We start from the raw sequence: 16,461 nt of genomic DNA on the forward strand, positions 1-16,461 counted from the left end.
TTGGAAGACCTAGAAGATCATCTGGTCCAACCATTGCCAATACTTCCCGGATAAATCATATTCCATACAGCACATCCAAACGTTTCTTGAACACTCCCATTGTCGGTGACTCCACCACCTCCCTGGGCAGTTCATTCCAGTGCCTGACTACCCTTTCTGAGAAGTAATATTTCCTAATGTCCAGCCTGAATCTTCCCTGGCGCAGCTTAAAACCATTCCCTCTAGTTCTATCACTGATTACTCGAGAGAAGAGGCCAACCCCCAGCTCACTACAACCTACCTTCAGGAAGTTATAGGGAGTTATAAGGTTTCCCCTGAGCCTTTTCTTCTCCATGCTGAACAATCCTAGTTCCCTCAGCTGCTCCTCGTAAGTTTTGTGCTCCAGACCACTCACTACCTTCGTAGCTGAAGACGTTCCAGAACCGCAAGGTTTTCTTGCATGGAGGGGCTCAAAACTGAATAGGTCAGACCTCCTTCTCTCCATCATTGCTGTCACGTGGAAGGCTGTCCTTGAAACTGCAGTGACTCATGCATCCTAACTGCACTCCATTGATGGAAGCACGCCAGGCATCATCGCTACTTGCCGGTGGGTTCCTGTGCTGGCAAGGGATAGATTCACCTGAAAGAGTAGATACACAGCAGTTAGTGTAAACTTTCACTATCCAAGGAGGCAAAGGCTTGGTGCTGCCTGTCAAGCAGGCTTCAAGCAGCTTGCGAGACTCATTTGGGAAAGACAGGAGTCAACCAAAGATGTCAGGCACGGGCTCGAATGCAGGAATACAGAAAGAGGTACAAGCCCACTGAAAGCATGAATTCTACCTGTGTTGCTGACAAGCAGCTTTTTGAAAGCTGGATTTTCACCCTTACCTGTCAGGACCACGACTTCTGCTTCCCTGGCACTGCTCTGCAGTTGGCATTTGGCCACAGGGGATGGTTTGCCCAGGAATAAGCAGGAACGCCAACTGCCAGCTGGTGATTCCTTCCTCTTTCTGGGAGAACATGGTCTGGAGAGAGAAAACAGCATGTTGTCAGTCGTGGTGCAGGGTGAGTGACAAGCTGCACCGAGCCCTTGATGACAGTTGCCTGCTCCTGGCAATGCCTGGTTTCTGCTGAAACACAGCTTAGAAAAGCCCTCTGTTTCAAAGATTCATTCAGAGATGCTTCCATTCCTACAGCTTAGCCCCCAAAAGTCCTGCTGGCTACATTCCTCTCAACCATTTTGAGCAAGATGCAGAGCATGTGAGCAAAGGCTCAGCAGCAGGAAAGGACAGGAGCTGGCAGGCGTAACTGCTTTCTGAGGAACTGGGCAGCCGTAAGGGAAGCTCAAAAGCATCTCTGACTCTTACGTTAACACCTCCTCGGCCTCAGCTCACTGCCATCTTTAATTTCTAGTGCCAGCAAGTCTGACCAACAGCTCTTCTTACAGGAGAAGTGCAATTGGTTTCAGGTGCGTGGCCCTGAAATCTGGAAAACCCCAGCGTTTCCAGGTACAGGCAGCACAGACCAAGATAGACACTAGCGTGGCTTTCTGCATCTTGTGACTGCCTGCCCAACCAGGAAGGAAATGCGCCCTTGTGTGGCTCCTCTGAGCCAGTAGGGCAACTGTTTTTTAGTTGAGTGCTTGGAGATACAATGGACAAAAAATAAACCAATAGAAATCACCTGAACAATGATGATAGGGGCTGGAAAGGGAATTCCTCTTTCTTTACCTTTCAGATGGAAAATCAATGATTGCGTCGAAGTTCCTCAGTACAGCTGCAGGCCCTTCCTCCACTTGTATCTTGCTGCTCTGTGTTGCAACAGGAGAGCTGCTCTGGCCTCTCCTCTCAGCCTGTGCCTCCTGCACGGTGAGCAGCTTTGTGGATGGAGAGACCCACACAGACTTGGGCCCAGGCAGAGAACTGTGCCCTGCAAGGGAAAAACACAGGTGAGACGGCGGAGGAAGCAACAGCACAGCCATCCCAGTACTGCATATCTCTCAGAATTGCTCATCCGAGCCACTGGAAGTAGAGGAGCTCAAAATAACCGTGTGCTCAGTGGTATGCTCGTGGCAAAGGACACAGCCACAATTAAGAGCAGCTCACTGTATCAAAAACAGGCAAACAAAAATCCTAGAAAAACTAGGGGGCTGGGATTCCAGAAAGCTTTGCTGCCACATTTCAATCAAGCTTCACCTGCTGGCAAAAAATCTTAACAGCAGTGATGGTTTTCTCCAAGTAAGGCTTGTGTTTGGACACACTAAGGATCCAGGAATGGGGCACCATATTCTAACCTAAGCCCAGAAGCCTGCTGTCTCCTCGACAGTAATAGAATTTTCAAAGGTCTTGGAGAAGACCTGGATTGGATCAAGGTGCCAGATCAAGATCAAGCTAATGGAGGAAGACACTCACCTGCTCACTCTCCCACGACTGGTGTGGATTCGGAGCAGAAGATGACATCTGTGTGGCTGATGAGGAATTCCACCACAGCTGACTGAGTCTGCAGCTCCATGCAGGCAGCTTCAATGGCGCAGGAAGATTGGCTCTGCTGGGATCTGAAGAAAAGGCAGATCTTACAAGTCATTTCCCCAAGGTCATTTCCCCAAGTCTGAATTTCTGTAGCCAAAAACTGTCAGGTTGGGCTCTGGAGACTTCCGCAGTGGGCAAACAGCGATGCCACTGACGAAATTATCCTGGATCATCAGGGACACAGCTGTCCCAGCTAAACAAGTGAGTAGAAACTGTCATCTAGAAATTGTGCCCCTGGGGTTGGGGGAGAGCAGAACTAAGCATCGTGTTGAAATGGAAAAAGAAGTTTACCTTAAGAGGTTTGGAGCCCACTCTATCGCTAAGTTCTTCATGTGCATGTTTATCACCGAGCAGATCCCAGCCAGAGACACCAAGTGACTTATTAAGTCCCATGGGGACAGTGCACTGGTGGTCAGCACTGAGGCAGACTTGATGACTTCCAAGAGGCATTCCAATGACATTCCAAGAGGGGAACACAGAATCACAGAATGACCTGGGTTGGAAGGGACCTCAAGGATCATGAAGCTCCACCCCCTGCCTGGCAGGGCCACCTATCTTCCACATTTACTAGGCTGCCCAGGGCCACATCTAACCTGGCCTTGAACACCTCTACAGATGGGGGATCCACAACGTACCTGGGCAGCCTGTTCCAGGACCTCAGCACTCTCCTAGTAAAGAATCTCCCCCTACCACCCAACGTAAATCTTCCGTCTTTCAAATTAAAACCATTTCCCCTTGTCTTGCTATTATCAGCCCTTTCAAAGAGTTAACACCCCTCCTGATTATACACACAGCCTGTGCCATCAAGGCCAAGCAGTGCAAGCTCTGGGGGGCTTTACAGCCTGATTGCGCAGTGCAGCTCCTCACAGCAGGCATTTGACTCCAAGTCCCCTTTGCTATTTACCCCATACTATCAATAGCAGGGGAACAGCAAAGGAAAGGGAATTCTCACAACCATTGTGAATAGCTTAAATAAGCACCTCCTGGCACCACCACAAGTGCCATCAAGTGAGAGGCAGGATGTGGCAAAGACATGCCTCATGGGGCTAACAGAAAGAAGACCTCAGAGCTGGGGCAATGCTGCAACCACTAGCCAGGACGCCCAGGGAACAGGTACGTGTCATTTCCAAGACACTGCCCTGAGCTTACCAAGAATTTGGCATAGAGATGCTTAGTCAGCAGAGGGCTCGGGAGCTCCCTGAAATACATCTTGCACAGGGAGCTCACGCTGTGAATGTCTCAGACACTGAGCTTGGGAACCTGCTCTGAATCGAATTCAAGGCTGCAGAGAAGGACACAGAATTGGGCAGAGGGCTTTGGGAAAGACGAAAACAAGTCCAAAGCCACACAAAATACAGTCAAGAAAAGGAAGGACCTCTGCAGAGCCTTCCATATGGTCTCACATCACAGCGAGAAGCAGGAGAGCTCTTGTGGCACAAAGCTTGGGGCAGGAGAAATCAAGGCTGCCTCTAAGATAGTGCTTGCAAAGAGACTTGTGCTCTAGATACCTCATACCTTCAGTGTTCTTCTTTGGACACATCTCAGAATTTCAGTGTCCTTCTTGCAGTGAGGGGCCAAGAACTGAACACAAAACTCAAGGTGAGGACTCACCAGTGCCAAGCATAGGGAGATGATTGATTCCCTGCTCCTGCGGGCTCCAACCTTCTGCATTCCAATTCCAATCTAAACCATTCCTGCTATGGTATTACTTGAATCCTCATTTAAGGCTGGACCTCAACAGGTCAACACATCAGAAATAACACAGTGTGCATCTGGAAGACGTGTCTCAAAGCCCAGAAAATCCAACTCAAAATCAAACTCTACCCTTGGTACATTTACATCACGCTCTTTTCCTTGTGTGTGAGCAATACTTGCTCTTTTCAGATGGTACTATGAGCATGTGGCATCCCAAACACATAGTTAGCATCCGTCCATATCATTAAGGCTCTCGTCAAGGCAGTTATTTCAGCCTTCTGAGGTGAAGTCCCCACGGCTGATGGTTGTGCTTCCATTCCCTGCTCAGTAGCAGTTACTGCATGTCCTGCCTTACAGCCTCCTTGTCTCACAAAACTGCAGCTGCTGGTAAACCAGGCGTCTTCTGCATCTTCTAAGGGTTCGTCCTTCAGCTCCGACCGACCGGCTGCAATGTGCAGCTTCAGTTGTTTCAAAGCAGTCATGTCATCCTGGTTCTCCACCAGGGGAGTTCCGCTAAGGAAAGATACTGGGCTGGCAATAGTAGTTACAATTATTTCTATATCACCCTGCTCCACCAGGATGGCCTGGTATTTCGGGAATCTTTGGGGTGAGAGCCAATGTCCACCTTTTGCCTCCAATACAGTAAACACTGCATGAGATATTAAAACTGGTATTCTTTGGCCCACTGTAGATTTATAGGCTTCCTGAATATTGAGCACCAGTGCACCCTCGCTATCCCTTACTCACTTCAAGCTGTTTGAAGTTTACCATCAGTCCGTAGCTGTGTATCCATGGTCGGCACCCTCCTGTCATTCCTGGCAACGTATGGAGTTCCTTGGCAGTTTGCAGCTCAGGGGTTGAGCAGATGGCTTCTTTCTTGGCAGTCCTTAAGGTTCAAAGTCCAGCTGTCATCTCCTATCCCAAATATGTCACTTGCTGCTGAGTTAGTTGTGCTTTCTGTCAACCAAGAAACTCAGCAAACTCTCAGTCTATTGTACACAGTCCTTTTGTTTTGGTGGCATCCACATGCTCCAGTAAAGTTCCACCCTAGGATGGAGGATCCCAGGTCTCAGGCTCACGAGTTGACCAGTTCTCAACAATCATTCAGCTGTTCTCACAACCCTGGGTAACACTGTCCAGGTTCACTGAGTCTCTTCTTACTCTGTTAGGGAGAACAGATACACACAAGTACTGGTATGCTATCATGAGGAATTCAGTAGGTTACATTTAATATAGAAGCATGTTGCAATCAAAAGCACGCTTAAATAAAAGCATACCCTTTTCTTTCACTCAAAATAATAGACCAGAAAAAAATAAAAACAAAACCCTCATCATGAATGTTAAAGAAATTATCTACTAGATCTCGATGGGAAGTAGAAGCACATGCTAGATTTAGGAGCACAGCACTTGTCTCATTATCTGAATGCATCTCAAGGCATGATCCTTGTGAAACTGTGAGAACTTCTATCATTAATAGACGAGTACCGTGCCCTGATAGATGGTTAAACTGCTTGCAGTGCACTGTTAGATGTACAGGCTGGTGGCTGTATGTGCTGTGACCAAATAAACCCCACACAGAAATCTTTCTGAATATCAGGACCTACAAGGATTGCATTCATATTTAAAGTAAAAAATTCCTAAGCTACACATGTTCTAGGTTTTCATTTGTTAGATACAACATACCTTTGGACGTAGGCGCCTGAAAGGGTATGCCTTCTACTTGCTTCTCTGTCTGACTCTTTGAAAAGAGCAGGAGCAGGAAATGCAAAGGGCAGCTCATTTCTTAACGCTGACTCTGCATCAACATTCTCTGTGTTTGCACGCTGCTTAGATGCCACTTTTCTTGTCACTGGAGTTGACAGTGTGAATTCCATATCACCCAGTTGAGTATCATGCCTCGAATGCTGCCAGAGATGGAACAAAAGGTTTTCTGATCACAGCCGGAGAAGTTACTGTCAAAGAAATTCTAACAGCTGAAAAGGTCAGACACAATGCTTATAAAAACATCATACACTACTTGTCTATTGAACAAAAGAGTTAAAACCTCTGATTCTTTCCTAGAATAAGTGCGTTTCTTATAGACTCTCAAATGCCATTTTTTATTTGTTCATGTCAATTCCCCATTTACGATTAACCCTCACCAGCTTATCTAAACATAACTATGAATTATCACTTGGTTTGGCTGCAAAATTTCAATCACTTCACTGTGGATTTTCTTGTCCAACACAGTAAGACTGAATTTCTTTCGGTACCTTTAAAGGTCTGTGTACCTTTAGCCTAACTCCAGAATCTTATGAACTGTGCCTCATCGCTTCCCATTGTGTTTTAAAATCCTCACTGACTCCTTTACTTGTTCCCTTGCTTGCTGTTTCTGTGAAAACAAAAAACACTGGAGTTAGGGTTCTCATTAAACCAACCATGGCCTACAGGTAGAAGGCACCAAAATTTATGCTTAACATACTTCTTTGCTCAATCTGTATCTTCCTTTGGTCAAGGTCCACTAGATACTTAAATATGGAGTAAGCACTAGATACAATGAGAAGCAGATTTCTGGATTAAGTGCTGTATTTTTTCTGTAAGAAACTAGCACTACATCTTCACACACCTGCTTTGTTCTCTGAGTATTTAGATCGAGCGGAGATTCTTCAAACACTGAAGCTACATCAGAAAATTCCATGGATCCAAACACATCTGGCACATGGCTGCAGTCTGGCACATCTTCATATGTCAGAGCCTTTTCAGACTGAAATGTTCCATTGAGATTCTTTTGCAGAATTAAAAGGAAGATTTCATCAGAAGATTTCATCACTAAAATCTAAATAAGATTGCTTTGCAAGTTCCAAACTATGGCTAACAGCTAATGGAAGCCAATAGGCCAGAAGCACCAACTTTTATATTATGTTCTTAATACTGTAATTGTGGGTTTGACATTCATATCAAGAGCAGAAGGGAAATTACTCTTAGAGCTTCAAGTCATCTTTCACAGCCTGTGTCAACAAGAGCAGCACCTCATAGCCTTTGGTTTGAAGACGCAGACCACAAGGCAGCTAATGATTTTACACAGAAATCCAGAGTTCAAGTCATTGTTTACTTTAGGGCTGCAATTCTACCGAAAGCCTTCAAGTTCATCACACTGAATTATCACTGGCACAACACATAACTCCACGTTACATATGTGATCACACGCAACCTGGCAACTTCAGACAATTCCAAAGCACTCCACGTGTACTTGGCTACTAAAAGTACAGAGAAAGGAATTAACATCAGAAATAGCTGCAGTCAAAACCATCTAAGAATCCAAGTCTCCAGGAAACAAGGAAAGCAAATCCTCTCCAGGACTGTGTTCTAAAAGGAAACAGATCAGAAAGGTGAGTTCTTCCCCCCTTTGACCACCCACTCATGTAACATCCATGTCATTTCTAAGTATGCTGCCCAGACCAAGACTGAGGATGCTTCAGAAGAAGACCTTCCCTGCTAAGCCAAACAGAACAAGTAAGGTAGCAAAATATGTAGAGCCAAACGAGGAAAGGTGCTCTAAGAAGGTAAGCATCACAAGAGACCAACAGGAATGCTTACACAATCCAAACAATGCACAATGTCTGTTCCACAAGCTGCCAAGAGGAATGTGTGCAGTACTCACAGCGCACCATGTACATTGCTTACTGCAGTCAAACTACTTCGTAGGACCAGCCCAACTTACTAAAACATTTTAATGAGCAGTCCGAACTGTCTGGATCAGCACGGTTCACTTGGAAGGGACCTTCATAGATAAACCTGAAGAGGTGAGGCGACTGCACTATCTAAACCTTAAAGCATATAGGACCTTAAAGCATAAGCTTAAAGCATAGAAGCATGACCAGCAGGTCGAGGGAGGTGGTGCTGCCCCTCCACACTCCTCTCATTGAAACCCCATCTGGAGCACTGCACGCAGTTCTGGAGCCCTCAACACAAGAAGGACTTGGAGATGTTCAGGCAGGTCCAGAGGAGGGCCATGAAGGTGATCAGAGAGGGCTGAAAGCACCTCTGCTATGTGCACAGGCTGAGAGAGATGGGGCTCTGCAGCCTGGAGAAGACTCCAAGGAGACCTTAGAGTGGCCTTCCAGTATCTGAAGAGGGCCTACAGGGAAGGCTGGGGAGGGACTTTTTATAAGGGCAGGTAGCAACAGAATGAGGGGAAATGGCTTTACATGGGAAGAAGGTAGATTAGGATTGGATATTAGGAAGAAATGCTTTACTGTGGGTGTGGTGAGACACTGGAGCAGGTTGCCCAGCAAGGCTCCAATATGATTGCTTTGCAAGTTCCAAACTATGGCTAACAGCTAATGGAAGTCACAGAATCACAGAATCACAGAATCGTAGGGGTTGGAAGGGACCTCTAGAGATCATCGAGTCCAACCCCTCTGCCAAAGCAGGCTCCCTACACCATGTCACACAGGTAGGTGTCCAGGCGGGTCTTAAATATCTCCAGAGAAGGAGACTCCACCACCTCCCTGGGCAGCCTGTTCCAGTGCTCCGTCACCCTCACTGTAAAGAAGTTCTTCCGCACATTTGTGCGGAACTTCCTATGCTGTACTTTCATCCCATTACCCCTAGTCCTATCCCCTCGCACTACTGAAAAGAGACCAGACTCACCACTATGGCTCCCACACCTCAGGTATTTATAAACCTGGATCAAGTCCCCTCTCAGCCTTCTTTTCTCAAGGCTAAACAGATGCAGTTCCCTAAGTCTCTCCTCATTGGGGAGATGCTCCAGGCCCTTCACCATCTTAGTGGCCCTCCGCTGGACTCTTTCCAAGAGATCCCTGTCTTTTTTGTACTGGGGAGCCCAGAACTGGACACAATATTCCAGATGAGGCCTCACCACGGCAGAGTAGAGGGGGAGGATCACCTCCTTCGACCTGCTGGACACACTCTTTTTAATACACCCCAGTATGCCATTGGCTTTTTTGGCTACAAGGGCACACTGCTGGCTCATGGTTAATCTGTTGTCCACCAGGACGCCCAGGTCCCTCTCAGCAGAGCTCCTCTCCAGCAGCTCTTCCCCCAGCCTGTACTGGTGCATGCAATTATTTCTACCCAGGTGCAAGACTCTACACTTGCTTTTGTTAAACCTCATCCGGTATCTTACTGCCCAGTCCTCAGTCCAGCAGAAAAAACTTTTATATTATGTTCTTAATATTCTAATTGTGGATTTGACGTTCATATCAAGAGCAGAAGGGAAATTACTCTTAGAGCTCAAGTCATCTTTCACAGCCTGTGTCAACAAGAGCAGCACCTCATAGCCTTTGGTTTGAAGAGCCGGACCACAAGCTAGGTAATGATTTTACACAGAATTCCAGAGTTCATGTCATTGTTTATGTTAGGGCTGCAATTCTACTGAAAGCCTTCCAGTTCATCATACTTCATTATCAATGGCACCACAGATACCTCACAAAGAAGCATTATGACATCACAAAGGGGCATTATGATGTCAGAAAGGGCATTATGACATCACAAAGGAGCATTATGACATCACAAAGGGGCATTATGACGTCACAAAGGAGCATTATGACATCGCAAAGAAGCATTATGACATCACAAAGGGGCATTGTGACGTCAGAAAGGGCATTATGACATCACAAAGGAGCATTATGACGTCACAAAGGAGCATTGTGACATCACAAAGGGCATTACGACGTCACAAAGGGCATTATGTCGTCACAAAGGGCATTATGACGTCACAAAAAAGCATTATGACATCACAATTTGGAATTATGACATCAGAAAGGCTCATTATGACATCAGAAAGGGGCATTATGACGTCAGAAAGGGGTGTTATGACGTCAGAAAGGGGTGTTATGACATCAGAAAGGGGTGTTATGACATCACAAAGGGGTGTTATGACGTCACAAAGGGGCATTATCACGTCACAAAGGGGCATTATCACGTCACAAAGGGTCATTATGATGTCTCAAATGGCATTATGATGTCACAAAGGGCATTATGATGTCACAAAGGGGCATTAAGACTAAGAGTAAAGGTTGGAACAGCTTGTAGAATAGACCAATCTTCATCACTTCATCCTCCCATAAGAAAAGAGCAGCTGTAAAAAAGGACACAACTTGCAGGCTTCTACCTCCTTACCTTTCACTTCTAGAATTCTAAAACTAACTGAGAAGTATTAATACGCTGAGTATGGCCTAAGTAAGGCATATTTTCTATTCATTCTACTCCCAATCTCTTGGCCTCTTCATCTTGTACAACACTTTGCCACAGAACTGGGCAGTTCTGGGACACACAGCAGCAGAGGGGATTGTCTTAATCACCTTCCTCCCTATCTCTTTCTCTGCTCTTCAGAACATCCCATGCCTGCTTTCAGCTTCTGCTCACTGACACAGATCAGGTGATGAGGTGCGCAAAGATGAACAAAATCTATATAGAAGTTCCTTAGTAAAAATATTCCACAGCCACATTTTCACCTCGCTACCACTACATTAAAAAGGAGAATCCAATTAGTGGTGTGGGTCATTGATGTTCTTCCAGGGGGAACTGTGGCTGTTCCATGCCCACAGGGTAGAAGACAGACAGTCTTCCTCTAAGCCACATAAACCGCTGCTTAGTGCTCCCAAAGCGAATATCAGCTCTTCTGTTGAAACAAAGTGTCAAATCTAGGCAAGAAAGAACCGAGGAACTGAAGGAACAAAAAGGGTCCTTGAACACCAGTCCCATGGTTGCAAGTCACTATGCAAACATATTGAACCCAAAAGAACATCTGTCCTGCAGGCAACCAAAACCTGAGTTCCTTTTACTTAAGACCCACTGTGAAACATCAAAACACATAAACATGTGATAGTCAAACCACTGGCTGCCTTTTCATGACACAGAACAGTACTCCTGGCTTCCTGATGGAAGGTTGGGAACATGCAGCCAAAGGGACAGGATCAAAGGCCTCCCTGAAATCTAGAAAGACTACATCCTTTTCCTTCATACACTGAGTCGGTGGCCTTATCATAGAACAAGATTTGATGACTAAGACCGGTTGCACACATGCTCCCTCACCGATGTTTAGGCCACCAGACTGTTTACCCGGGCAGAGCTTCAGCACACAGAGGCATTTTGACCTGAACCTTGTGCTGAACTCTAAAACTTACCCCCAGGCTTCCTGACTGTGTGGTACTGGCACGTCCTGTTTGGGATGGAATTCTCAAGGGAATGTGCTTGCCATGAGCCTTCTTAGACTGAAGCAAGAGATAGGTTGCCACAACTGGTCGTAATTCTGCTAGAAAACAAGAGGATGTAGATCTCTTCAGAAACATTGTCAGTACAAAGAAAATTTCTGCATGTCTGCCATATTTTCCCCTTGATGTGCAACCTTCACGTCTGATCACATTAGGGTAGTTTCAGGCCTCAGCTGATTCACACAATATGTCTGAGATAAAGAAGCAGACTATTCTCATTTTTGCTTGAAAGTTAGTGTATTGTACAATTGCTGGAAGTGAAAACTAAAGCTGGTGCCAGAATCTCTCTACTGAAGTGAATGGCAAAGCTCCTACTAATTCAGTTTGCACAGCATTTCAGCTGGACTCCCATTTCTGGGGGCAAGTTCCAGCCCAGCTCCAAGGAGCATCGACATTCAGCTGGATTTTCAGCAGCTTTTTGACTACTATGAGAACCGTGGGTACAATGCTTGACAGACTCAGTGTAGTATAATAAGCTTGAATTACTTATCAGGCATTAGAAGTCCTTTGAGTTAAGACTGTGAAAATATCACAGACGTGAACGGAAGAACGTTTTTCCCTTGTAGGTCGATTGTTCTCTTTATTCCCTGTACCTAAAAAAGAAGTAACAGTGACTCCACAAACGATCTCGCCTAGATAAAACTTATATTTTATATCTAGTCTTACTAAGGTTATATGGAAATCTTAACAATCCTTCAAATTCTACCACTTTCTATTTAATAGAAAGACAACTCAATTGCAAGAGACAACTTTCAGATTCAGTTTAATGCCAGAGTACCCATCATGTTTTAAATCTCTTCTACACCTTGGAATGTCATTATTGACATTTATACAGCATCTCTAGCAGCACTCAGTTCAGCTTTTCCCATTTATTTTCAAAAGTTACTGGAATTAATTCATTTTCTGAAGTATTTGTGAACTGTAATTCCCCAAATTTGCTTGGTTGTCCTACCTGACGTGTTGATATTTTCCACCTATTAGTGAAATATTTCAAAGCAGGGAGTTAAGCCAGCATGTGACATCTGCTGTTCATCCATCAGTTTCTGTTTTGAGTCTGCCTGGACTTCCAGAGATTCATAAGGATTTCAGCATGGTAGAATATAACAGAAAGGCTGAGAAAACACAATTAAAGGAGAAAAAAGGAATAAATGTGAACTTCAGAAATGTAGTTATTAGGTAGACTATGAAGTTCTGCAGTGGTACCTTACCTCTGAAAGGTGTGAAATATTTCATGTTTGAGAATAAGTGAGTGTTAGAGTCTGTTAATACAGTAAGGTTATTTACTGTAGTAGCGGGCTTAAATACAGAGAATTACTGACATACGTTTATTACGTCTGACGTTAATGCTGATCTACTCTCTCTTGTTGTGAAACACAGAAAGCTGTTACACAGTCTTCATCAAGGTGTCCCAGCTGCACGAATAAGACCTATACTGAGGAAACAGCTTTCAAGTCATCTCACAGCCCAATCTCACCGTGGTAGTGTTCTGCTGTGCAGCAGTCAATAATTAGCCATGATTTCAGATGTTTTTTAAATAGTTAGTGTTATGGCTACATATTACAAGGAGTAAACAGGAAGAGTCATCCAACTTCAGCAACTAGTTCCTCTATGGCAACAGGTCCTGAGTTCTGAATTCAAGTACAAAAGCCTGTCAGCAGATGAGACCTTTTACTAGAGCAGAAGTGACGCTTCTATCTCTTCTTGATTCCTAGTTCCATGGCGTGCACAGCATGCTGTGCTGCATGCACAGCACAGCTGTTCTTCAGAGCAACAGTGGCACCCAGTGACCAACAGCAGCCATTGTCTGCAAATACACAGCAACTTCCCAGGATCTGCAGCAACAATCTCCCCACATACTCCACTTCACACAGACACTATGACCCTGATTAGACTCAAGCAGCAGACTGAAAACAAGTCAGAGTTTTATATTTCAAGATCTATAATGTGTGAAATTCAGTTACACAACAGTGCCGAGGTGCCTGCGTTTCAAGCAACTTTCAGATCACAACCATGTAAAATAAAAACAAATTCAGTGCAGAAATAGCAAGCCTGCAACTTAATACCCATGAGATTATCAATTTTTATACTGCATTCTGATTAAGTTCTCCGAAAGGAAACACAACTAACTGTTGAATTCTGAAGGCAATCTGTGGGGTCCTACATTTCCTCCTGATTCTGGAAGAGGAAATTCTAATAGCAAATGCAGAACTTTGCTCTTTGTAGACATGAGAAGGGCTGGCATTTAGGAACATTCATTTCAGGGAAATCAAATGATGTGTCTATATTTTTACTACAGATAGTATAGGGAGCAGCCAGTTGAAGAACCAGATACAAAAAATCCAGCCCATTGGCAAGAAAATACTTCTCCTTAAATTCTGTATGCTATCATGGTACAGAATTAGGCTACAGTGCCACATAGGCCAACCAAGTGTAGAACCAAATCCACAAAATACTGGTAGACAAAGCAGCAAAAACAGGGACAATATTCAGCAGACTGTGCTGTGGCCTTTCTACCCACAGCTCAGCATGTTCTGCCATCCGAAAAGCAAGGCCTCTTGTCAAGCTCAGCTATTTCCCTTCTCAGTGTATTCTAGCACCACTGATACCCACTGGTATCCTCCTGTAGAGTGCCATCATATTGTCATCATCCAAAGGAAAAACCCACACAGCAGAGCATACAGCACTACACCCATGCTCCAAATATCCGCCTGAAAAACTAAAAGACAAGCTTACAAACCTGAAGCACCTCAAATGGCTTCCTGACAGACTGGATTGTCTGCCCTTGCCAAAGCCCACATATAGCCCATGAAAAGCTGGCTCTTTCCCTCAGGAAAAAAAGCCTTATTGTCCCAGAGAAAGCATATAACCCTCATTCAATTGCCCTTCCACTCAGCTTAGAGCACTACTAAAACCAGCATCTTCACCTTAGCTCATCACACTGCTGCAGTTCCTTTTACAAGGATTTCACTGGCAAAAATGAAATCAAAGCCGTCACAAGGGATTTAGCACAGTTACGTGTTACTGGCTACGAGAGCTGTCAGCACAGTCACCTGTCAGGCTTTGCTGCTGTTCTATTTATGTAGAGGCACAACAAGGTTCAGACACCTCACAGTGCAGTTCTCACTTTGACTGTAAAGAAAAAGGAGGCTTGAAAAGCAGCGTGTGGAAAACAAAGAAACAAGAATTAGAACAACAGTGGGGCCATGGCACTTGTAGGAATTGCTCTGCCTTTAACAGCAGAGCGATTCAAGAAGGATGAGGGCATTCCAAACCAGACCAGTTTGGACAGATTAACAACTGCAAGCAGTGGGTTCCAAAATTCCAGACATGAAATCAAAGCTGGAAAAACTCTTTGCATTTACATCTCTCAGTTTTTAGTACATTGTGCATTACAGTGCAAACAAGTCTTCACATACAACTTGGAAGCTAAAGACAAGTCTGACAAAACAGACTGCACATAAATGATGGATAATTAACAGAGCAAATTGCTCTTTCAAAAACTTAGTAATAGAAAGAGATCTCTGAAGTTGCTGTTCTGTAGAGCCCCAAAGCAGTCACTTGAGGCAGTTCAGGATTAGCCTGAGACAAACCAGCCAGCTGTGTGAACTGAGACCAATTGCACTTTTCTAGTCTGTGGCCACTGACAGCTTCTGAGAGCTACCAAGCAATGCAACCTAGCAGAATTCAGAAGGGAAACCAAGAGAGCCTACCTGAGCTCCACTGCCTTTAAATGCTCTGTGGAGAGGGAAGGGAAAGAGGGGAAAACAAACACCGCTCTACATCCCTCTGAGCCAATATATGCTTTGCCCTGGATTAGCTCTGGTGCTGCATAAGCTGGGCTTCCTCAACATGTGTTCAGGCGGTAATCAAGGCCTGCCTGGAATAACACAAACAATAGAGAGAAATGTTTGCTTTAACAGAGTTTATGTCTTCTGGTCATAACACTTCAGAAGCCTCAGAGGCTTCTTCTCCTGTGTATATTTTCATTCATCTTATATTTTGCTTTCATTCAATGTGACCTCTCTAGGCAAATATTGTCTAACACCATGAGTATCACATAAATATGCAGATCTCAAGCTGCTCCCTTATCTAGTACCCTTGGCATGATGCTTTATTTTCCTCAGCTGATCATCTAGATTGTGCCTGTTGACTGTGCAACAACAGCCTGTTGGTCTCGATTACCTGTGAGTGGCTCTAAATTTGGCCAGGAAAAATCATTTGAGGATAAGTAATTATCTGGGACTCAGTAAGGCAGTCTTCCCATGCTTTCATAACAGCAGAGATACACACACACACAAACTCGTGGAACCCCACTGCTTTGCACAATCCTGTGCACACTCACGTGTGTCATGCACTGATTTCCCAGCCAGTCCTCGTAGGGTCTCTTACTTAGGACGGGAGTGCAGGGGAGCAGTCAGAAGCTGTTTGCATTCCCTGCTGTCTGCTGGGCCGCTTTGCTGGAGATGCTTGGGTTGCTTTGTTTTTCCTTGGGAGGTGGGAAGGAGCTTTGGGTTGGAGGCACATCCCGTGCCAGAGCATCCCAATGGCACGTGTGGGGCACTGATCTGTAGCAGAGGAAGGGGAGGAGGTCCCAGCACAGCTTTGCACCATGCTCTGCCACACTGGGCAGCTTGTTCCTGGCTCAGCAGTGCCATCAGACAAGAAGCAGGGAAGGAAATCAAGGATGGGGGTACTATCAAACGCAGTTAGTGCATGCCTTTGCAAGACAAACAGACCCAGAGCTTGCGGGTTGTTCCTGCTTTTGTAGCATTTGTGTGCTGTAGCTGAGCAAAAGGTTCTGCTGCTTGAATCTTCTTCTGCAAGAGCCGCCTACCGGTAAATGTCTGCGGGGATGTACTCGGTGTGCACTTCTGAAGCCATTTGAGAACCTAGTCGTTCTTGCTGCAGGACCCCTGTCTTCTGTTAAAAGCTGAACGGTCCCCAGAGCACCTGTTTCCATCAGCTGCCATCATCCAAAGCAGCCAGCCTTCTTACAGTCACCTGGCCCAAACATCCCTTTTGCTCTACACTTGATTCCTGCA

The 16,461-nt window shown here is 45.2% G+C and overlaps 3 long non-coding RNA genes across 3 annotated transcripts; all 3 read right to left on the reverse strand.

Annotated features, from left to right (window-relative positions):
- Window positions 1-305: 305 nt before the first annotated feature.
- On the reverse strand, window positions 306-2,838 carry LOC146758102 (uncharacterized). The gene is made up of 5 exons (XR_014935391.1): window positions 2,799-2,838; window positions 2,391-2,533; window positions 1,710-1,908; window positions 868-1,004; window positions 306-619 (listed from the first exon to the last, which is right to left on the reverse strand). It is a non-coding gene; the product is annotated as an uncharacterized LOC146758102 (long non-coding RNA).
- A 3,065-nt stretch (window positions 2,839-5,903) lies between these two features.
- Window positions 5,904-11,411, reverse strand: LOC146758103 (uncharacterized). Its single transcript, XR_014935392.1, has 3 exons — window positions 11,333-11,411; window positions 6,808-6,966; window positions 5,904-6,106 (listed from the first exon to the last, which is right to left on the reverse strand). It is a non-coding gene; the product is annotated as an uncharacterized LOC146758103 (long non-coding RNA).
- Window position 11,412: 1 nt separating this feature from the next.
- LOC146758104 (uncharacterized) lies at window positions 11,413-15,215 on the reverse strand. The gene is made up of 3 exons (XR_014935393.1): window positions 15,130-15,215; window positions 12,372-12,531; window positions 11,413-12,012 (listed from the first exon to the last, which is right to left on the reverse strand). It is a non-coding gene; the product is annotated as an uncharacterized LOC146758104 (long non-coding RNA).
- Between the last annotated feature and the right edge of the window lie 1,246 nt (window positions 15,216-16,461).

The sequence above is a fragment of the Coturnix japonica genome, chromosome 17 (assembly GCF_054131305.1).
Source record: "Coturnix japonica strain WE chromosome 17, WE-NBRP24, whole genome shotgun sequence".
NCBI classification, from domain to species: Eukaryota; Metazoa; Chordata; class Aves; order Galliformes; family Phasianidae; genus Coturnix; species Coturnix japonica.